Here is a 23,984-nt window from a genome sequence, read left to right on the forward strand (position 1 = left end):
ACTCCAGTGTTTTGACTCAAAATCAAATGCATAGAGACTGATACAGGCATTTGCCCTGAAATAACCAGCAAGCTTAGTTATTCAGTAGTGCACGCACCTCCATTTCAATAGCTATAACAGATACTACTCTTCCTGCCGTTGCATTGGGCAGCAGGAGTGACATTTGTCTGAATACTGTAGTCCAGAGGGACAGTAACTGCATTTATCTCACTCAATAAAGCCACTGGAATTGAGCTCCAACAGCCAGCCCACATCTGTTTAACTGACAGTAACCTTGGCCTATGAGGGTTGACCTAAAGCGTTTCCTTAATTGCGCAATAGTGGGCGTGAATGTGTGGAACGCTTGGTTCTATTGTGGAGAGCGAGAGGACGGTTTTGCAGGTGAGGCACTCTCTGCTGAACTGCATTTAGGCTACAGCAACCCGCCAACTAGACATTTCAGAAATAACGGTATTGGTTGAGCGGATTGTATCAGTTGGCTGTGAGCACAAAATATCTACACGAATCAGGTAAACACGTTTTCAAGTGAAATACCCTATATAGTTCATTCGGGACGGACTTTAGCGCGTTAATGGTAATGAGAGTAGCCTAATGTCTTTTCCTTTTGTTTTGGGGTCACTGAGTAATGTTAGTGTGTTTACTGTGAAGCTCTATCGATGGGTGTTTTGAAAGTTTACCTTGTTGCAGGTATACATATTTTCTATTCGAAGTTGTCTTAACATTTTTCAGCGAACTGTATTTATTGCCTTATGCGCATTTCATTATTTGCGAAAATGACTTGTTTTTACAACAATATCCCACGTCCGTGCGAGGGAGATATTACATACATTCCCTTGAATTATGACCATTTCTCCTTTCAGGCTACTGTATTTTACTGTATCAGGTCTCCATGCGTTCAACAGCTGTTGATACAAAGTATCTTGTGCGTAAAGCTTCGAGGATAGACATATGGCTACTGTATTCTACATCTGGAATTCATTATCCAGTCGCTGAAAGCTACTCTGTAGAATGGTTTCATTTTGAAACAGCGAATACTTATATTCCTGCATACTGTAATAGTGAATATATCCATGTCTGCAGCAGTACACCGGTCTTTGGCAGTAGGCTTTAGTGGAAATATTCGATGTCAGTCTCTGCAGTCAAGAATGTTGATGTGCGGTGATTGTCGTGTACAGATGGCTGGCTTCACTGCAGGCGCGTGCCACTGGCAAAAACATTGGCGCCTGTTCTGATTGCAGTTTGGAATGAACACTGCTGTAGGCCTACAAATATTGATGTAGCCTATATTATTACTGTTTTACAAAATGTATACTGGTGTAGCCTATTTGATCTCAAGGTTATGTTGGTTATGTTTTGCACTTTGAGTGTTGGAAATCTTATCTTTTATTAAATTTTCCCCCCACATCACTCTGGATCAACTTGAATGCAATTCCGGATGGAACCTGGATGTGCTGTATGAATTATCATGGTGAGTACAAATAAATACTTCCTACATTTCCACACAAAATGAATATAACCTGTTGGAGGGGTCTGCCCTTGTCACCTATCAACAAATTGTGGGACATTTAAGTCTACTGTAGGCTACAACTGTTAGGCTCCTTTGAGATTGCCAAATGCCTTGGAGGCTATAAATGCATAGCCTAGCCTACCACAGCAAATGGCATTGCAGGTATGACACAGAGAGAGTTGAATTGGGGTGAATTGACTACAGACAGAATGCCTTTTGCTGTGATAAGGAAGTGAATAAACTCAAGAAACACAGTTCAAAAATGTTATTTTTAGGACAGCCTGTTCTGTTTGGGTTTTAACCTACCGGTATTTGTCTCGTATTTAATCTTCCGAACCCCCCAAAGCTGTGGATTAACCACAGCAAATGTCAGTCAGCACAGCACTAGAAACACTAAGCTATTAAAATACTACAGAAATGTCTGTCAGTCTTCGGTCTGGCGTGCTGTTATTGTAATTTTTGTGCAGCTGATACTTCCTATTTATATTGTTGGGCTTCTTCTGTCCATTCCCTAGGGGAAAAGTTCAGTTACTGCCAGGCAGATGTGCCTCTGGTTCTCTCCTCTCTCTCTCTCTATCTCTCTCTCTCTCTCTCTCAATTCAATTTAAGGGCTTTTTTGGCATGGGAAACATATGTTTACATTGCCAAAGCAAGTGAAATAGATAATTAACAAAAGTGAAATAAACAAAAAACATTTTTACAGTAAACATTACACTCACAAAAGTCCCAGAAGAATAAAGACATGTCAAATCGTATTATGTGCAAATAGTTAAAGTACAAAAGGGAAAATAAATAAACATAAATATGGGTTGTATTTACAATGGTGTTTGTTCTTCACTGGTTGCCCTTGTGGCAACAGGTCACAAATCGTGCTGCTGTAATGGTACACTGTGGTATTTCACCCAATAGATATGGGACTTTATCAAAATAGGGTTTGTTTTCAAATTCTTTGTAGGTCTGTGTAATTTTGGGGAACCATTTGTCTCTAATATGGTCATACATTTTGCAGGAGGTTAGGAAGTGCAGATCAGTTTCCACCTCATTTTGTGGGCAGTGTGCACATAGCCTGTCTTCTCTTGAGTGCCAGGTCTGCCTACAGCAGCCTTTCTCAATAGCAAGGCAATGCTCACGGAGTCTGTCAGGTATTCTGCCACTGTGTACTCTCTGTTTAGGGCCAAAATATGTTTTAGTTTGCTCTGTTTCTCCTCTCTCTCTCTCGCTCTCTCTGTCTCTTTCTCTCAGGGAAATGTTTTCCTGCAATACGATACAAAAGCAAAAATAATCCTTATTGATCTGCAGGTATAACTCAGACTCAGCCTCCTTTCCCAGCAGCAGTCATAAAGTGCTCCATTACCAGAATGACTCATGCCTACTGATCAGACATTTTTCATGTAGCCAAACTTATGGGATGATTATGAATGCTTAAGTGCTATGAAAGTCAAAGTATCAACTCAGCATGGTAAATCTTTGATTGCAATACCCTGGCTATGCCTGCTCCAGTGTTGCTGCCCCCTGCCTTGTAGTTTGGGAGAAAACGACCACTGTTTCAGGTTGTCAGGGCTTTAGTGCATATGGTATTTTTAATTAAACTTGGGTGCAAACACCTCTGTATTCACATTACAGTTTCCTGGTTATATTTTGTAAAGCAATATATATGGTCGTCTCTGACTGCAAGATTGTTATGCACTGATTAAATAGTTATATTTACTTTTCGAGATTGTAAGATAGAATCTCAGATTGCACTGCACTCTCCCTCTAATATAGAAGCGCATGAAAGAAGGTTCGAAGAACCCTATAGGCTATGCACAATGCATTCCGTAAGCCAGTGGTTCCCATACTTTTTATAGTCCCGTACCCCTTCAAACATTCAACTTCTAGCTGCGTACCCCCTCTAGCACCAAGGTCAGCGCACTCTCAAATGTTGTTTTTTGCCATCATTGTAGGCCTGCCACACACACACTATACGATACATTTATTAAACATAAGAATGAGTGTGAGTTTGTCACAACCCAACTCGTGGGAAGTGACAATGAGCTCTTATAGGACCAGGGCACAAATAATGTGAATAACTCACCACAGGTTAATGAGAAGGGTGTGCTTGAAAGGATGCACATAACTCTGCAATGTTGGGTTGTATTGGAGAGAGTCTGAGTCTTTTTCCACACACAGTCTGTGCCTGTATTTAGTTTTCATGCTAGTGAGGGCCGAGAATCCACTCTCACATAGGTACGTGGTTATGAAGGGCATTAGTGTCTTAACAGCGCGATTTGCCAAAGCAGGATACTCTGGCAGTATCCTAAATCTGGCAGTGGCTTCTGATTGAATTACATTTTCACAGAACTACATGTTGCAATTTCGATGAGGCTCTCTTGTTTAGATATCGGTAAGTGGACTGGAGGCAGGGCATGAAAGGGATAACAAATCCAGTTGTTTGTGTCATCTGTTTTCGGGAAAGTACCTGCGTAATTGCGCACCCAACTCACTCAGGTGCTTTGCTATATCACATTTGACATTGTCCGTAAGCTTGAGTTCATTTGCACACAAAAAAATCATCCAATGATGGAAAGACCTGTGTGTTGTCCTTGTTAATGCAGACAGAGAAGAGCTCCAACTTCTTAATCATAGCCTGAATTTTGTCCCGCACATTGAATATAGTTGGAGAGTCCCTGTAATCCTAGATTCAGATCATTCAGGCGAGAAAAAACATCTCCCAGATAGGCCAGTCGTGTGAGAAACCCGTCATCATGCAAGCGGTCAGACAAGTGAAAATTATGGTCAGAAAATAAAACTCTAAGCTGGTCTATCAATTTTTTTTTAAACGTGTCAATGCTTTGCCCCTTGATAACCAGCACACTTCTGTATGTCGTAAAAACGTTACATGTTCGCTGCTCATATCATTGCATAGTGCAGAATATACACAAGAGTTCAGGGGCCTTGCTTTAACAAAGTTAAACATTTTCACTGTAGTGTCCAAAACGTCTTACGAGCTGTCAGACATTGCCTTGGCAGAAGTACCCTCTCGGTGGATGCTGCAGTGTACCCAAGTGGCGTCGGGAGCAACTTCTTGCACACGTATTACCACTCCACTATGTCTCCCTGTCATGGCTTTAGCACCATCAGTACAGGTACCAACACATCTTGACCACCAAAGTCCTTTTTATGTCACAAAGCTGTCCAGTACTTAAAAAATATCCTCTCCTGTTGTCCTGGTTTCCAGTGGTTTGCAGAAGAGGATGTCTTCCTTAATTGATCCCCCATAAACGTAACAGACATATACCAGGAGCTGTGCCAGGCACGCCACGTCTGTTGACTCATCCAGCTGTAATGCATAGAATTCACTGGCTTGTATGCAAAGCAGTAATTGTTTCAAAACATCTCCTGCCATATCACTGATGCATCGTGAAATGACAAATGTTTGATGAAGACATTGTCTGTGTAGTTTTATGGCCTTTTCCCCAAGCCACATCTACGGCAGCAGGAATAATTAAGTCCTCCACAATAGTATGGGGCTTGCCTGTCCTAGCCACTTGGTAGCGCACCATATAAGACGCTTCTAGTATCTGTTGCTTTTATACATGTCTTACTACTTGAAAGTCGTCTTAATTCTCTCTCAAAAAACTCCTGTGACTTATTTTTCCAATTGGCATGTATTGTTTCTAAATGTCTGGAAGAGTGAAGGTTTTATTGAGTTGTGAGATAGTACTGTTGCACATATAACACACTGTGGCTCAGGAAAGGCACTACCAAATCAATGTAGTTCTCATCATAGTTACGCCTCTTGGATGGTCCAACGTCCCTGTCTGTTGTTTCTTCGGCTGCATCCGATTCACAACTGTCAGTGTCCATCCTAGCTGGGCTAACAACAAATGTAGAATTACTGATGCTAGCATTGGATGTGCTTGTGGAAGCAGAACAACTTGTGTCGTCGAAAGGTGTAGGTGTAGCACTGTTGGTAGTAGCAGGACTACCAGTAGAGGTGGTATATGTCTCAATGGACGCGGACCTTACTTTTTTTTAACCATTTATCAATTTTCGAGCAAACGGAATGAGCAGCAGCTACATTTGGCTTCATACGGACCGTTAGTGAAATTCCCGCGAGAGAGTGACGATTAATGTGATTGGATGTTCATTATTTGACTACGCTACCTATATTTGACGTTGTGCTGTTATTTCGCTGAATACTAGATTTTTGGCAGTGAAACGAGGTTACTCTCATCGAATGTATAAGAGGCGAAGTCAGGTGCAGGAGAGTAGAGTGATGTAAACAGGCGCACTTTTATTTTAGTTTCAAAACGAGAGCACTACATAAATCAAATGCGCTCAAAACACGGAACATAACAAAAGTAAAGCGCGTAATAAAACACCACAATAACATGAAACAATATCACACAAAACATGATGGGAAACAGAGGGTTAGATACAAGTAGATTTGTTGGGGAAATGAAAAACAGGTGTGTATGGAAACAAGACAGGACAAATGGATATATGAAAAATGGCTTGAAAACCGGTAACGTCGAACGCCGCCCGAACAAGGAGAGGAGCCGACTTTGGAATAAGTCATGACATACTCATGCAAGAAAAAAAACTCAGCCAAATGTATAGCCCCGTTGGAAAATATAAATGGACTGTTTGAAAATTCGAAGAAAAATATAAATAAAATAAATTGGCCCAGCGCATAATTGGCCCAGCATCGTCCGGGTTAGGGGATGGTTTGGCTGGGGTTGACCAAAAAATCTTGCCTGTCATTTTAGCTTTAACACAAATGCGCACATGCAGGCACAAATGCTACACACAGACATTAACACTCAGAACTATGCCAGTCTGCACCAGCAGTACCCAGGGGGGCAGGCCTCCACATATTGATTGATATTTTTCCATTGATACTCTCACTGTAATTACAAATCTGCTACATCTCACACTGGCCAAGATCAAAAGTTGATTCCATACGCAATACACTGGTCTACTCAATGATTCAAATAAACACTTTTTTTTCTTTGACCTTTTGCTTGTGCCTATGTTAAACTAAAGGTTGACTTATTGAATCATCCCTCACCCTGGACCCAGGGCTATTGATGAGGGGCTTTAAACGTGATGAATGAAACTGCAATGGATAGATGCCCTTATTCACGAAGCGTCTCAGAGTAAGATTGCTGATTTAAGATCAGTTTAGCCTTTTAGAACATATTGAATAAGATTACCTGATCCTAGATCATCACTCCTACTGTGAGACAGTGGGAATACAGGCCTAGTTGTATGTCAATTGCATTGTAAATCAGGCTCAGAAAACAGATGTAGCCTGCCCATTGCCCACCGTGCTCAAACAGGTCGATTCAATGTTGTTTTCACAAAGTTATTTTTAATCGTGTTACATTGTTATTACAGTGTTTTTACAGTTCTACCAACATGGGAAAAAAAATAGTCATCAATAGACATCTTTTGCCTTTTGTACCCAACTTAAAACCAAAGCGCTATAGCTGGCCTCAATATTTGAACTCGTTCAGTTGTTTGTTGACAAGTCTTATCAAATCTCTATCAAAAGTGAACATTGAACTGACATCCGTGCTCAGCGAGTAGGTCTCAGTTAACTCAGTGCTGCTAGGTCCTTATCATACACTGTGTGATGAGTGTTGCGCGTTGACTGTAACAGAAATAATGGTCATCGATGATTCATTTGTTCATTGACCGTTGTCTGAAATCTTTGGCCTCAAAAGCACTTCTCTTTTATTGATGTAATGGGCCATAAACAAAAGCTAATCTCCTGAGTCAATATTCTTCCTTCCTCTATCTCCGGCCTTTTATATCAGGGATTGAAAGATCATTGTTCCAAGTCATGTGGTCGCAATGATAATCACTTTGACAGGGTATGACTAAGTAGCCTATCTTCCGCATGATATTTTCTTATAAAATCCTAGTTTTGGATGATTTGTCAAGTCTTCCCCTGAGTGCATTTACACTGGATTTCTGATATCACGGCCAAAGGTTTCACTAGTAGCCGGAGTGCTGTGTAAAACAGGAAGTGAGTGTAGGTAACAGAAAAGTATGAGTCAGCACTAATGACATAACCTGACTGACAATGTACTACTGTCTGTGGAATGATGCCTGTTATGTATTTAGTGGTGAATGGGTAAACCATTGTATCCTTAGCTTGGGACTTTTAAATGTATCTATACACTCAAATGTCATCCAAAAAGCTTTTCAGTGTCTACACAGCTGCATCAACAGCTTACATAATGAATGCAAATGGATATTAGATGGCTGTTCATGACAAAAACATGCTTTTCTCCTGCCTTTTATGAGTTCCAGGTCTGTGGAGTTTCCCTGTGTTTTATATATATTTCCACACTGGAGGTTGGAATAATACTGTGTAATTGTGAAAATGATGATAATGCATTTTTTGTGTAAGGGCTGTTTGAAAAGACTGCCTGAAGTTTCAGCCTGTTTTGTTGGGATGGAGTTTTGGCCTGCCTGGGGACATCACTCCCAGACAGTCAGAGCAAAATTCTTGCTTGAGAAATTGCTCTTTGCTAAGAAGCTATTTTTGTTTATTTTTGACCACGTTAACTGAGTAAGGTACTTAATTGTTACCCACTAAGATGATGGGGTTGCCTACTATGTCGAGACACCTGAGTAGAGGCATTTTGAGTGTCTGCTGTAGGTTCAACTCTGCCTTAGTGCTGCTCATTTGGCTGGCTGTGCTGTGATGGCTTTCTCTCCAGCAAAGTGTGCCCATTCTTCACATTGAGTCCACTGTAAAAGTCTGATTGAGGTTTCAGACATCATTAAAGATGATTTTCCTAAAAGTCTGTGTTGAGGGACTGCCAGAGCTAGAGCCCACTTGCTCAGCAAAGCAATTATAGTCTCTGTCATATTAGATAGTGTGCAGGGAATGGCTGAAAAACAGCCCAATAGACAAGGAAGGAAGTCTGGAGCTTTGAAGGTGTGTGTGTGTGTGTGTGTGTGTGTGTGTGTGTGTGTGTGTGTGTGTGTGTGTGTGTGTGTGTGTGTGTGTGTGTGTGTGTGTGTGTGTGTGTGTGTGTGTGTGTGTGTGTGTGTGTGTGTGTGTGTGTGTGTGTGTGTGTGTGTGTGTGTGTGTGTGTCTGTGTGTCAGTGTGTCAGTGTGTCTGTGTGTGTATGTGCTCCCACAGCAGATCTGTCAGGTTTGGCTACATGCCCGCGGCTGGTGAAGGAGAGAACTTGCAAACCAAAACAGCAGACAAACTCCTCCCTCACAAACATGTACAGTGTGTACTAGGTTAGTCAGTTGAGTAGTATACTGAGTTATATACTGAGCAATATCAATGTAGCACAGCTTTGGATGTAGCATGCCCAGATCTAGGCTATATTAGCTACTGTAGATATCAGTATACTGTGGATCAGTACCACTCTTTTCATACTGTTCTTATCTGAGGCATGCCTAACTGAATGTGTGTGCATGTTGTATTGGCCCAGTTCCAGAGACAGAACATCTAGTATAGAAGTCTGTCTCTTGAGCAGGCCTATTTCACAGTCACCGCCCTCCATACAGGACTGTAGGATTCCATGCAATTGTCTGTCTAGCTTTCAGCGTGCAGATGCATTCTATAGGGCTGGCACAATTACCGTATAACCATGTATTTGACGGTTATGGATGAAGACAGTTGTGAAAATAAAATAACCGTCATAACCTTTTAAGCTTTTTTGTTATTTATTTTTACAAACGGGTGACTGAAGAGGGGGTGGCCGGGAATTTGTGTCCGTTTCTACGGTAACATGGTCTCTTAAAAACGTGATGAAGCGTTGTTGCTCCTTGCTGAAACAAACCGGGTGTTGTAGCAAACAAGCACACAGAGAAAGGTGCCAGTGAGGTGCAGCAGCAGAACACAGAGAAAGGTGCCAGCGAGGTTCAGCAGCAGAACACAGAGAAAGGTGCCAGCGAGGTGCAGCAGCAGAACACAGAGAAAGGTGCCAGCGAGGTGCAGCAGCAGAACACAGAGAAAGGTGCCAGCGAGGTGCAGCAGCAGAACACAGAGAAAGGTGCCAGCGAGGTGCAGCAGCAGAACACAGAGAAAGGTGCCTGCGAGGTGCAGCAGCAGAACACAGAGAAAGGTGCCAGCGAGGTGCAGCAGCAGAACACAGAGAAAGGTGCCTGCGAGGTGCAGCAGCAGAACACAGAGAAAGGTGCCAGCGAGGTGCAGCAGCAGAACACAGAGAAAGGTGCCAGCGAGGTGCAGCAGCAGAACACAGAGAAAGGTGCCAGCGAGGTGCAGCAGCAGAACACAGAGAAAGGTGCCAGCGAGGTGCAGCAGCAGAACACAGAGAAAGGTGCCTGCGAGGTGCAGCAGCAGAACACAGAGAAAGGTGCCAGCGAGGTGCAGCAGCAGAACACAGAGAAAGGTGCCAGCGAGGTGCAGCAGCAGAACACAGAGAAAGGTGCCTGCGAGGTGCAGCAGCAGCAGAACACAGAGAAAGGTGCCAGCGAGGTGCAGCAGCAGAACACAGAGAAAGGTGCCAGCGAGGTGCAGCAGCAGAACACAGAGAAAGGTGCCAGCGAGGTGCAGCAGCAGAACACAGAGAAAGGTGCCTGCGAGGTGCAGCAGCAGAACACAGAGAAAGGTGCCAGCGAGGTGCAGCAGCAGAACACAGAGAAAGGTGCCTGCGAGGTGCAGCAGCAGAACACAGAAATATAATCTATGGCAGCACATGCAGTCAGGAGTGGAGGAGAGAAAATTATTATATATTTTTTGTCTGTTATTCAAACCATTATTAGGTAGACCACGGTCATTTGGCGGGCCAATTACCGTCATCCAAAATTCCATTACCGTCACAGCCCTAGCATTCTAGTCCATCTTAAAATGCCGCAGTTAAGACCTTTTTTAATTATGGATCCCGCATGGCTGCACATAGAGGCAATGTTTTTGCTATTGCCTCACAAAAAAAACAGCCACTACTTTTTACTCTGTGTGAGATATTCTATTGCAGTAATTGTCCCCGGTGCCTTCTTCAGCTCGTAGAAATACCTTGTGATTCACCCCCCCCTGCTGAGAGAATGCCCTTTGTAGATGTGTCAGTGATGGATTCTGGAAGGGCTTCGCTGAATAGATTTGGGTGTTTTTTCTTAACTTTTTTTTTAGCTTTCCCTTGTTAGAATGTTATTAGCATGGATCTGACGAACATTATATAGCTTAAAACCTATCACAAGCAAAGAAGATGTGTGTGGGGGGTGTTGTGTGTGTGTCTGTGTATGTTTGTGTGCACACTAGAGCTGGGCGATATGGGCAAAAATCCATATCATGATAAACTAACTGAATTATCACAATAATGATACATTTAACAATATGTTTGTATAATATTAATGTGCAACACAATAATTTTTTACATTCCCTTTAAAACTACTACTACTGGGCTCACGAGTGGCACCGCGGTCTAAGGCACTGCTTCGCAGTGCTAGAGGTGTCACTACAGATCCTGGTTCGATACTGAGCTGTGTCGCAGCCGGACGCGAACGGGAGACCGATGAGGCGGCGCACAATTGACCCAGCGTCGTCCGGGTTAGGGGATGGTTTGTCCGGCTGGGATGTCCTTGTCCCATCATGCTCTAGTGACTCCTGGTGGCGGCCGGGCACATCTACACTGAATTTGGTCGCCAGCTGTACGATGTTTCCTACGACACATTGGTGTGGCTGGCTTCCGAGTTAAGAGAGCAGGGTGTCGAGAAGGAGTGGAGCTTGGCAGGATCGTGTTTCGGAGGAGACATGGCTCTCGACCTTTGCCTCTCCCGAGTCCGTATGGGAGTTGCAGCGATGGGACAAGACTGTGTGTGTATATGTGTGTGCGCTCCAGACCTGGGTTCAAATATTTATATATTTATTTGTATTACTTTAACTTACATTTCAAAGTATTTTCAAATACAAATATTGAAATATATGAATACTCCCAGGCATTTCAGCTCAGTTCTGTTTGGTTTTAGGATTACTGTTTGGTCCTGTAATGTATTTGGAAACACATATTTGAAAATAGATTCAAATTGTTGGCTATTTATTGGAAATTATTTGAAAATACTTTCAATTAACTAATAGAAGTAGTTGATTCTACACCACATTATTTGAAAATACTCAAATACAAATATTTCAATGACAAATACTTAAATACACATGTATTTGAAGCCAGCTCTGGTGTGCAATTGTCTATATGTGTTTGTATGACTAAGCTTGTGTGTGTACCCGTCGCTAGACTGTGACGCTAAGCTACTTCTCTCCTCGCTATGGGCCTTGTCTGCTCTGTGACTGACTCATCAGCAATATCTCCATATATACGCACGCGCACGCACACACACACACACACTACCACCCCACTATTTCCAGTTTAGATGACCTATTTCCGTACACCACATTAGCCAGTAGCTATCAGTTAGGGCATCTCTCTTTGTTGTATGGCTTTGCATGAATACACGTGTCTGCTTTGTGGCGGGCGGCTAGCCTGAGGCGTCTGGACTCCCCCCTGGTCATGAATAATTGAGGATCTATTTAACCAGTGTGGGGCGGACTCAGGTGCGAGGACAGATAAAGCATCCCACCCACCTACTGCTCCGGTCTATATCTGTTTCCTAGGGTGCAGCTCAATAGTGTGAAGTGACGTCCTCCATAATCCCCTTGTCTCCTTTCCTCCATATACAGTGACATTCAAGACCTAGACAGGTGAAAGTAAATCGGTGTGCATCCTCCATATTGATTTGATTTAGCCTGTGTTTTCAGTAAAGATGAAGGAGAGGAGACAAGGAGAAGAAGCCTCACTGCAGTGGTGCTTTACCAGCCTAACCATGACTTATAACATGGTAATGTCATGTAAATAGCCATATACAGTGTAGATTTTTTTTAAAACCTTTATTTAACTAGGTAAGTCAGTGAAGAACAAATTCTTATTTTCAATGATGGCCTAGGAACAGTGGGTTAACTGCCTATTCAGGGGCAGAACGACAGATTTGTACCTTGTCAGCTCGGGGATATGAACTTGCAACCTTTCGGTTACTAGGCCAACGCTCTAACCACTGCTGCCCCAAACTGTTGACAAAAACAGTGATACATTAACTGCGCGTGGCCCATGCGGGAATCAAACCCACAGCCCTGGCGTTGCTATCACCACGCTCTAACCCACGGAGTCATTGAAATCATAACTATTAAAAAATATAGAGAACAGGGGAGAAAGTGTAACATATCTGTGAGCTTTGCATTTCTAATGGTAGGTCAAGTCCTATAGGCTTCAGGGACTGCAGTGTAGCGGAACATGCATGTCACTTAATGGTGGTGTGATGGTTGTATGGAGCCCAGTCTTGTGAAGGCAGGAGAAAGGGTATCTGAGGAGAATTCTAACATACTGGTTCAGCTGCTGGGCCCATACAAAGGATGGGTGGGGAAAGCAGCCAGTCATTGGGACTGCCCTCTGTCTCTCCGTCTGTCTGCCATGATGTTTTATAGCTCTGTTGCTTTCCCTTCTCACCGTCTAGCGAAGACATCTGTCCCTCAGATGTTACACTTTCTCCCCTGTTCTATATATTTTTTAATAGTTATGATTTCAATGACTCCGTGGGTTAGAGCGTGGTGATAGCAACGCCAGGGCTGTGGGTTTGATTCCCGCATGGGCCACACGTAGTTAATGTATCACTGTTTTTGTCAACAGTTTGTAGTCAACAACATTGATCCTAACCCTCCTGGTTTATCAGATATATCTTGGTGTCACTGATGTACTAATGTGTTTTTCATTTCATTCTTGTGTCCATCCTTGACAACGGGGCACAGTAATGTGCAACAGTAATGTAGGTGACTGTGTTAATTTGAAATCGAACTCTAAGCCGTTGTCTGCGAGGGATTGGGGGGTTTACTACAGATTAGCTGTAATCCATTGGCTAAATCACAGTTTTGGACAATGTGTGGCAGATTGGTCATAGGCTGGACTGATCCTGCAGGGTGTGAATGAACAGCATAATCATTAAGAGCAGCCTGGAGGTGTTGAATGTTGATTGAATGTTGTTAAATGTTGATGACAGTGAGATAGCATGGTCCAAGTTTAGATGCACTAACACATCAGATGGTCTGTGTACAGAGGGCTTATTTTTGAATAGGCTAAGTGATGATATAGGCTTGTAGCTAATAGGTTGACCCTGGAGAGTGGCCATGGGCACCCCTACAGCACCATCACTTAAAAAATAATACATGAGAGGTCATGTGTTATGACATTTTTATCATGGTTGTGACGTGGTCATAGCCACGAGGCGAAGCTCAGTAGACCACCACAGCCATGATAAAAATGTCATAACACATGGACTCTAATATATTATTCGTTTTATACAATGAGTTTCCAGCATTAAAAAGCAACATTCTTTCCCTAACCATAACATTTTCAACAAAAACGTGATGCTACATTCACTAACACTGATTGTCAAGTGCAATTTTAGGTGTTCTCTGGTTGTTAGTTGTATTTGTATTGCCTGCCATGTAAATCAAAACTACTCAAGTGCTGGTTGATAGTTCCAGAACTTTGCAGGTTGCTAGGGCAAACAAAAATGGTTGCTATGGAGGCCCTTCCCCCTTTTTAGCTTGTCAACTACACAGCTAACGCAATCACTTCAGACTGAAAGGCAGCAAACTAGCTGCATTTAGTTTAGTTTTACCTGTTTTTCCATCGATTTTTTGTTGTTGTTGGTATATATCAATGAATATTATGCTGATTCATTTTGACTGGAGAAACGCTGCCTGTCTGTCTCATCCCGACTCCCGACACATTCATTATTATGGGACACAGTGGAGATCAAATTTCAATATTGCAACAAAAACATCAGACATCATTTGTAATTGCTTTTCATAGTTGATATCAAGTTCATAAATTGCATGGCTGGGCAGTGGATCTGTAAAAATAGTAGTGCGTTGCTAGGTAACGACATAAACAATGGCAATTTTTATGAATGTACTGGCCATATGTATGTTGTCTATTATATCAGGGGCAGGATCCAACAATGGGAATTCCAAACCACCCATTGTATAAATTGATTTAGATCTCTCCTACAACCTCTTCACATTAGCACATGGCTATGCAAATAACCTGCTGGCAGCAGATGGATATACCGGTCCGATCAGCAACACATCTATAACGCGACATGTAATGCTTACGAAACTAAACGAACATAGTGTTGTGCGGACATATTCTCAGGAAACAGCCGTTATCATGTCTTCTCCGGTGCGCTGGTTAAGTTGCCTGTCAGAACAGCCAGTGATAATATGATTCAGGGCTCCCTTCATCTTCTCTCTTCCGTTATTTCACTCACTCGTTTCACACACACACACACACACACACACACACACACACACACACACACACACACACACACACACACACACACACACACACACACACACACACACACACACACACACACACACACACATCTGAAGTGTGATTGGCGATGTGATGGGTTTCTAAATATTTTACTGATTGGTGGGATACTGTCTGTCTTGAATGATTGTGATCTTCAGTGGAACATTGAAATATTTTGGAGACTACATATTTGACTTTGTCTCATTGGATAATAGGAGGAATTAACACTGTTTTTACAGAATTGAAGAGATTTGATGTAGTTTTGTAACCCTTTTTGTATCTTTACGCTGTGTAATTAAGCATAGTTTTCCAATTCCATATGAAAGCTTAATTGCCCCAATAACTTTCTGTCAACATCACAGTGTAGCCTAATTTTACTCGTTCCCCTCCTTTTACCCTTTTGTAAACACTTAGGAGAGATTCACAAGGAGCTCGCCATTGTTGAAATATGAATTCATTATGAGACGCGCTGTTTCATTGTCTTTGATTGCAAAATATTTAGCTCTTTGTGGAGTTCTCACTTATTCAATGGATATTTCTCTTGCTGTTGTGGGCCGACTGTGTTCGGCTGAGCATCGTTTCCATTTTGGATCTTGTGAAGACTTACTTTGGATTTGAAACAGAATTGTTGATTAGATGTTATTGGTGTAGAATGTGGTGCAGATCTCTGTTTTTACTGAAGATTGCCTCATATGTTTGGTTAAGCATTGCTGTGTAGGCCTACAGTACCAAACCCATGTTACATATATCCCTTTCACATTAAGACGTTTTGACGGCAACTTTGACATACCGTAAACTGTTTTTCGCCTTTTCCTTATATCTGAAAGGTATTGCCGGTATTATTTCCGCCTAGCAACCTAGTAATAATTTAGGTCAACTTCTGCCTACGGCTTAGTATGAAACATAGCCGTAATGCTGAGGTGGCATTGGCAGGCACTACGCCGTTAAACTCATGTATGGTTGCTAGGCAGCACCCGTTAACCATCCTCCTCCTCCTAACCTTTGCCTGGCATGTCACTTGTCACATCTCTTTGCATAGCCCACCACTAAGCATGCACTGTTATCTTAACCTCAACTGGATGGTCCATAAAGAATTATTGTAGGAATAAATATCACTGAATGAGAAAAACATTGGAATAAAGCATCTTAATGCAATTGAAGGCATGTTTCAAATGGTTGCTTATTGAAAGTCCCAAAGTCATCTAACCATTGTAATACATTTGAAGCAATAGCCTACCCGCGTGTGGTCAACTAGATTATAACTTCAGCACCGTTTTGATTGGGACACCACCTTCGCCCTACTTTGAGATAAGCTTGGGGACTCGTCTTGATAAATCAATGTCAGATTTGACTTTTCACTGAATCTCCCTTTAGATATTGGTTAGGCTGTAGTTAGTTGGGGAAATGTTAGCTAAATTGAGTTGAGTGCTGCTCATGATCAACTTTTCTAGTTGGCTCATTTGTTAGAACATTTTTGCCAGCATGTTATGTAGTTTAACAAGTGGATTATTTTGCTCTTCACTCGCAGTCGCTTAGTAGCCTAGGCCTACTCCTGACCAAAAGCCTGTGACCACTGACTTGTCTCAGTGCGTCTTGACTTGTCTCAATCAATGTGATTTTGTTTCACTGAATCTCTGTCTTATAGGCTATTTGATTAATTGGTTTCTGGCTGGGCAAATAAGTGGAGGTGGTATAGCTCATCTATTCATTTGCTTTTGAAAATATAATTGCTATTATTTTCTATCGGTATCATGATGAAGATACTATATGACTGCGGTTCACACTTTTGCGTGACAGAAGTTGTGTGGGAAAAATATTATTTGTATTTTATTCTGTTATATTCCATTATATTCTTACTACAAAATATATGTGTGTTTGACTGTGATTGGGATAGGTGTGTCTTGTCTGTTTAATGAACAAAATAGTGAACTATTGATTTAATTTGGTCATAACATAATTAAACAAAAAATGTGTAATTTCTTTTTGATGGTGTATATTCTTAATGGATTTATTAAAATAGACGCCCACCCACATCTTCACACCACTACTACCACTCATCCCCAGCATGCCGACATGCGCACCGTTGGTATAAAAGGCATATGCAGTCAAGAATGTGGTAAAAATGGGCCTGTTTGTAAGAGGATAATATAAACATTACCCCATTTCTTTTTTACAGTCAAAATCTGTAAATCCAATGTGAAAGCAGCAAGAGTAACAACTAGGTTTCATAGGCCTAGTGTCTCCAAAATGAAGGGAAAATTGTATAGCATCACCCTCATTCATGACAACTCTACTATATTTGTTCTGAAAGACTTGCAGTTGAAACATGTTGTCATGGAAGCTTTTAATCTGAATAAAGAAATCTTGAAATATGCCTTGATTGCTGCTGTGCTGAATAGCCCCACAAGAGAAACAGTCACATTTACCTTCCAGTTGTGGAGAGAAAGCTACCTCCATGGATTAAGCACTTATGGCAGAAAAGGCTTATCCAGAGTAACACTAACACAACAAAGGGTTTTGCATGGTCGGCCTGAGCTCAGACTAAACACGTTTCAGAAGACAGTTTGTTGTCTGGCTTTGAAAACAATTAAAAAACCAAATGCAATGTTCTTATCTCTGCCATGGCTGCTCCTCCTCCTTGCCTTTTCATTTTTACCTTTAGCATCTTTGTTTTGACAGTTGGTTCTTGAAGCATACTTAAAGTCATTAAAATTCAGTTCCTGATTAAACAGTGATTGACTTGCCCCTCACGTCAGAAGCAGTCGAGTGTTTAATGAATCTTCATCGGCTTGTCTATTTTTCATCCGATAATTAGGAGTCTGTGGGTAACAAAACAGACTGAAACATGGAGGGCCTACCTGGATTTGTACAATAACAAACTCTCATTTTAGTTTTCCTTGGCAAAACGTTTTAAAACATTTTCCTTTCGTGTGCCGAATGGACACGACCAGGGTTTCCGTTGCGTATCTGTGAAACTCCAGCTCCTCGGTGTCCTTGCCCAGGTTCTCACCCGGCGATGACACGTAACAAACAACAATATCCTTGAGAGTATGCAGGCGTGGAGCCGAAGCCTCTGGGACTAAGGCTTCCCATCAGCATGCAGAGAGCATTACTGCTTTAATATGAAGGGGCCATATGGAGCGCAGAGGTACTGTATAGTGGTGCAATAACTTTTTGCTTGTAAGGGACATTTTGTTTTATAGAGCCAGGTGTTACTGATTGAGTTGGGGAATTCTGTTCATCAGAATGTAAGGCATTCACTTTTTGTTGTTGTAATCCATTCACAATGTAGTTGCTTCCCAAGCGTTTTTATAGTTGAATGCTTTGACCTGATGATGATAGCATGCATTAAATAAAAATGTGATTTAAAAGAGTAGGGCAACAGGGTGTTACAGGGTGCAATTCCACAAGCCGCCATATACTCTGCTGTAGAATAGTTCCATGTGAATAATATTATGAGTATCATTACATAGCAAGACATGATCCTAAAACAGCTATAACTCGCTATTGAGTGCTACTTAATGTCGTTAGTCCCACTTGCAGGATGCTGGCTCACTGTTTGAAAACAGGTTGCCAGTTGGAGTGAGATTGGCCTACACAGAAATGCATCAAACAGTAAATGGGACTTGGAGTCGGCGCCGCTCAGGCAACACTTCCAATTTGCTGAAGGCTCTGAGTCAGAGTGCTCAGTGTCTGGAAACCTTCCAAACCATTTCCTTTTCATCCCCCTACTAATCTGTTATGTGGATTATTAGTTCCCCCAAGGGGGTTGGGAGGGGGGCTATGACGAAACAGCCAACCATCTACCCACTCTCTTCTTTGAAGTTTCAAGTTTTATTTGTCACATGCACAAGTACAGTGAAATGCTTAACTTACATACCCTACCCAACAATGCAGTATTCAATATCAAATAGGATAATTAATAAAAACATATATAAAAACATGAGAAATAAAAATTGAGAGAAAGCTATACTGAACAAAAATGGAAACGCAACATGCAACAATTTCAAGACTTACACTTAGAAGTAAAATACATTTATTAGGCCCTAATCTATGGATTTAACATGACTTGGAATACAGATATGCATCTGTTGGTTACAGATACCTTTAAAATATAAGGTAGGGTGTGGATCAGAAAACCAGTCAGTATAAGGTGTGACCACCATTTGCTTCATGCAGCGCGACACAACTCCTTCACATAGAGTTGATCAGACTGTTGATTGTGACCTGTGGAATGTTGTCCCACTCCTCTTCAATGGCTGTGCAAAGTTGCTGGATATTGCCAGGAACTGGAACAAGCTGTAGTATATGTCGATCCAGAGCATCCCAAACATGCTCAATGGGTGACATGTCTGGTGAGTATGCAGGCCTTGGAAGAACTGAGACATTTTCAGCTTCCAGGAATTGTGTACAGATCCTTGCGACATGGGGCCATGCATTATAATGCTGAAACATGAGGTGATGGTGGCAGATGAATGGCACGACAATGGGCCTCAGGATCTTGTCACGGTATCGCTGTGCATTCAAATTGCCATCAATGAAATGCAATTATGTTCATTGTCCGTAGCTTATGCCTGCCCATACCATAACCCCACCTCCACCATGGGGCACTCTGTTCACAACATTGACATTACCTTATGGTAGAGAAAGGAACATTCAATTATCTGGCAACAGCTCTGGTGGACATTCCTGCAGTCAGCATTCCAATTGCACAATCCCTAAAAACTTGAGACATCTGTGGCATTGTGTTGTGTGACAAAACTGCAAAAGAATTCTGCAGCTTTGAAGGTCAATCAATCAATCAAATGTATTTATAAAGCCCTTTTTACATCAGCAGATGTCACACAATGCTATACAGAAACCCAGCCTAAAACCCAAAACAGCAAGCAATGCAGGTCCCCAAGAACACAGTGGCCTCCATCATTCTTAAATGGAAGAAGTTTGGAACAACCAAGACTCTTCCTAGAGCTGGCCACCCAGCCAAACTGAGCAATCGGGGGAGAAGGGCCTTGGTCAGGGAGGTGACAAAGAACCCGATGGTCACTCTGACAGAGAACCTTTCAGAAGGACAACCATCTCTGCAGCACTCCACCAATCAGGCCTTTATGGTAGAATGGCCAGACTGAAGCCACTCCTCAGTAAAAGGCACATGACAGCCTGCTTGGAGTTTGCCAAAAGGCCCCTTAAGGACTCTCAGACCATGAGAAACAAGATTCTCTGGTCTGATGAAACCAAGATTGAACTCTTTGGCCTAAATGCCAAGTGTCATGTTTGGAAGAAACCTGGCAACATCCCTATGGTGAAGCATGGTGGTGGCAGCCTCATGCTTTGGGGATGTTTTTCAGTGGTAGGGACTGGGAGACTAGTCAGGATCAAGGGAAAGATGAACAGAGCAAAGTACAGAGAGATCCTTGATGAAAACCTGCTCCAGAGTGCTCAGGACCTCAGACTGCCTCAAAGGTTCACCTTCCAACAGGACAACAACCCTAAGCACACAGCCAAGACAACACAGACGTGGCTTCGTGACAAGTCTCTGATTGTCCTTGAGTGGCCCGGCCAGAGCTCGGACTTGAAGCCGAACATCTCTGGAGAGGTCTGAAAATAGCTGTGCAGTGACGATCCCCATCCATCCTGACATAGCTTGAGAGGATCTGCAGAGGAGAATGGGAGAAACCCCCCAAATACAGATGTGCCAAGCTTTTAGCGTCATACCGAAGAAGACTTGATGCTGTAATCTCTGTCAAAGGTGCTTCAATAAAGTACTGAGTAAAGGGTCTGAATACTTAAGGAAATGTGATTATTTCCTTTTAATTTTTGTATATACAAACCAGTTACAGTTGAGCAAAAAAGTATTTAGTCAGCCACCAATTGTGCAAGTTCTCCCACTTAAGAAGATGAGAGAGGCCTGTAATTTTCATCATAGGTACACTTCAACTATGACAGACAAAATGAGAAGAAAAAATCCAGAAAATCACATTGTAGGACTTTTAATGAATTTATTTGCAAATTATGGTGGAAAATAAGTATTTGCAAGATTTCTGGCTCTCACAGACCTGTATCTTCTTCTTTAAGATGCTCCCCTTTCCTCCACTCGTTACCTGTATTAATGGCACCTGTTTGAACTTGTTATCAGTATAAAAGACAACTGTCCACAACCTCAAACAGTCACACTCCAAACTCCACTATGGCCAAGACCAAAGAGCTGTCAAAGGACACCAGAAACGAAATTGTAGACCTGCACCAGGCTGGGAAGACTGAATCTGCAATAAGTAAGCAGCTTGGTTTGTAGAAATCAACTGTGGGAGAAATTATTAGGAAATGGAAGACATACAAGACCACTGATAATCTCTCTCGATCTGGGGCTCCCCCCAAATTTTTACCCCATGGGGTCAAAATGATCACAAGAATGGTGAGCAAAAATCCCAGAACCACACGGGGGGACATAGGGAATGATCTGCAGAGAGCTGGGACCAAAGTAACAAAGCCTACCTTCAGTAACACACTACGCCGCCAGGGACTCAAGTCCTGCAGTGCCAGACGTGTCCCCCTGCTTAAGCCAGTACATGTCCATGCCCGTCTGAAGTTTGCTAGAGAGCATTTGGATGATCCAGAAGAAGATTAGGAGAATGTCATATGGTCAGATGAAACCAAAATAGACCTTTTTGGTGAAAACTCAACTCGTCGTTTTTGGAGGACAAAAAATGCTGAGTTGCATCCAAAGAACACCATACCTACTGTGAAGCATGGGGATGGAAACATCATGCTTTGGGGCTGTTTTTCTGCAAAGGGACCAGGACGACTGATCCGTGTAAAGGAAAGAATGAATGGGGCCATGTATCGTGAGATTTTGAGTGAAAACCTCCTTCCATCAGCAAGGGCATTGAAGATGAAATGTGGCTGGGTCTTTCAGCATGACAATGATCCCAAACACACCGCCCGGGCAACGAAGGAGTGGCTTCGTAAGAAGCATTTCAAGATCCTGGAGTGGCCTAGCCAGTCTCCAGATCTCAACCCCATAGAAAATCTGTGGAGGGAGTTGAAAGTCCGTGTTGCCCAGCAACAGCCCCAAAACATCACTGCTCTAGAGGAGATCTGCATGGAGGAATGGGCCAAAATGCCAGCAACAGTGTGTGAAAACCTTGTGAAGACTTGCAGAAAACGTTTGACCTCTGTCATTGCCAACAAAGGGTATATAACAAAGTATTGAGATAAACTTTTGTTATTGACCAAATACTTATTGTCCACCATAATTTGCAAATAAATTCATTAAAAATACAAAAATCTTGATTTTTTCCCCTAATTTTGTCTGTCATAGTTGAAGTGTACCTATGATGAAAATTACAGGCCTCTCTCATCTTTTTAAGTGGGAGAACTTGCACAATTGGTGGCTGACTAAATACTTTTTTGCCCCACTGTATGTTGTATTGTGTGTAGATTGATGAGGGGGAAAAAAATATTTGAGAATAAGGTTGAAACATAACAAAATGTGGAAAATGTCAAGGGGTCTGAATACTTTCCAAATGCACTGAATGTACATGTAGGCAGGTATGGAACTTGTGGAGATGAGATGACAGTCAGAAGTCAGACCATGGCAAAGATTATAATTCAAACACAGATACATCAGACTGGATGACCTTAATAGGTTGTTGTTTACCAATGCATGCCTTGTGCTTTTGGGAAGGTGTCCCGGGTAGTCAATGATATAACATCTTCTCTTGGAAAACGACAAGTCAGATACGTCAAAGGAAACAATATAATAATAATAATAATAATATATGCCATTTAGCAGACGCTTTTATCCAAAGCGACTTACAGTCATGTGTGCATACATTCTACGTATGGGTGGTCCCGGGAATCGAACCCACTACCCTGGCGTTACAAGCGCCATGCTCTACCAACTGAGCTACAGAAGGACCATATATATATATATATATAGTATTCTTTATGTTTTATTTTAGGGTTGGTTTTTCAGCTATTTGATAATATGCCCATCATACAAATTATTTAATAAAATAGCATATTTTATTTAGCATATTCAAAAACATGGATGCTCTTCATAGGAGGTTTCATTGTCGTTTGATCTGGTAATATGACCGGAAATGTTTGTACATTTAATAATGTTTGCTGGCTTCATAATTCAACTTGCAATCTAAGTGTAATGAATACTCAGTGAGAAAAAGGTGTAGATTCACTCGCAGAGCGCGGCAGGTGTTTATTTCGCCTTCGCAGAAGGCAGGAATCGTGATCACAGGCAGGCAATGGTCATACACAGGTAGGCAAACAGGCAGGTGAATCAAAACTAGGACTGAAGGCTTTAACTGGTTCTCACAAACGAGCTAGGAAAAGGCTTATTAGAGTTAAAACAAACAATACCTCACAAATGCACAAACAGAATGAACTGAACTAAATAAGGAGCTGATGAGACCAAGTGAGGAACTAACACAGGTGAAATCAATGAACAAAAATGAAAGACAGGGCTACGTTCAAGAACACAATGAAACAGAACACAAGATTGGCTAAGAAAATAAATACAGAACCTTACACTAAGTCATCTATATTAAAGTTACTGTTATGAATCTTCATTTTGAGGAGTCTAAACTGATTTATAATTTGATAGGTTACTTCTGATGGTCATTGGTAGCATCAGACCATATCCGCTAATGCACTCAGGTCTACAGAGCATCATAAATGCATTTTCTGTGGCATTTTAATATAAATGGATATCGCAAATATAATCAAGCCAATCTGGCTGAATGGAAATGGACCCAGATGGCCCCCTGAAGGTCCTCACCAGCCTGGGGGTCAGGATTCAGGTTGTTAATAGCAGAGGTGCATGAAGATGGCGGCCTCCATACTCTTACCACAAATGCCTCGTTTGCTAAGTTCGCCGTATTGTACATTGCTCTCTGTTACCCTTTTTTTGTTTCGGCATTAGCACAGTATAAATGATCCCAATTCTAGCTCCAAGACGCCTGCAAACCGAAAAAGTAGGTTATGCTGATTTATTAGCGCATTGAACCATATCCTGTGCTGTAGTTTAAAATATCTGTGAATAGTGCTCCAACAATGACGTCATATCTGAATTCCGACACTTTATTATTATTATTTTGTATTTAACCTTTATTTAACTAGG

At 42.0% G+C, this 23,984-nt stretch overlaps 1 protein-coding gene across 4 annotated transcripts in view; it reads left to right on the top strand.

The window, feature by feature from the left end:
* Positions 1-340: 340 nt before the first annotated feature.
* epb41l3a (erythrocyte membrane protein band 4.1-like 3a) overlaps positions 341-23,984 on the top strand; it is an 83,160-nt gene continuing 59,516 nt past the window's right edge. The window contains exon 1 of one of the 4 annotated variants that reach the window (XM_035756227.1): positions 341-381. The gene's annotated coding sequence lies outside the window, so the exon portion shown is untranslated. Of the gene's footprint in view, positions 510-538; positions 1,469-23,984 lie in introns of those variants that run through there. The other 3 variants (XM_035756236.2, XM_035756246.2, XM_035756152.2) reach the window with 3 other exon arrangements.

This window comes from Oncorhynchus keta, chromosome 4 (assembly GCF_023373465.1).
Source record: "Oncorhynchus keta strain PuntledgeMale-10-30-2019 chromosome 4, Oket_V2, whole genome shotgun sequence".
Classification (NCBI taxonomy): domain Eukaryota; kingdom Metazoa; phylum Chordata; class Actinopteri; order Salmoniformes; family Salmonidae; genus Oncorhynchus; species Oncorhynchus keta.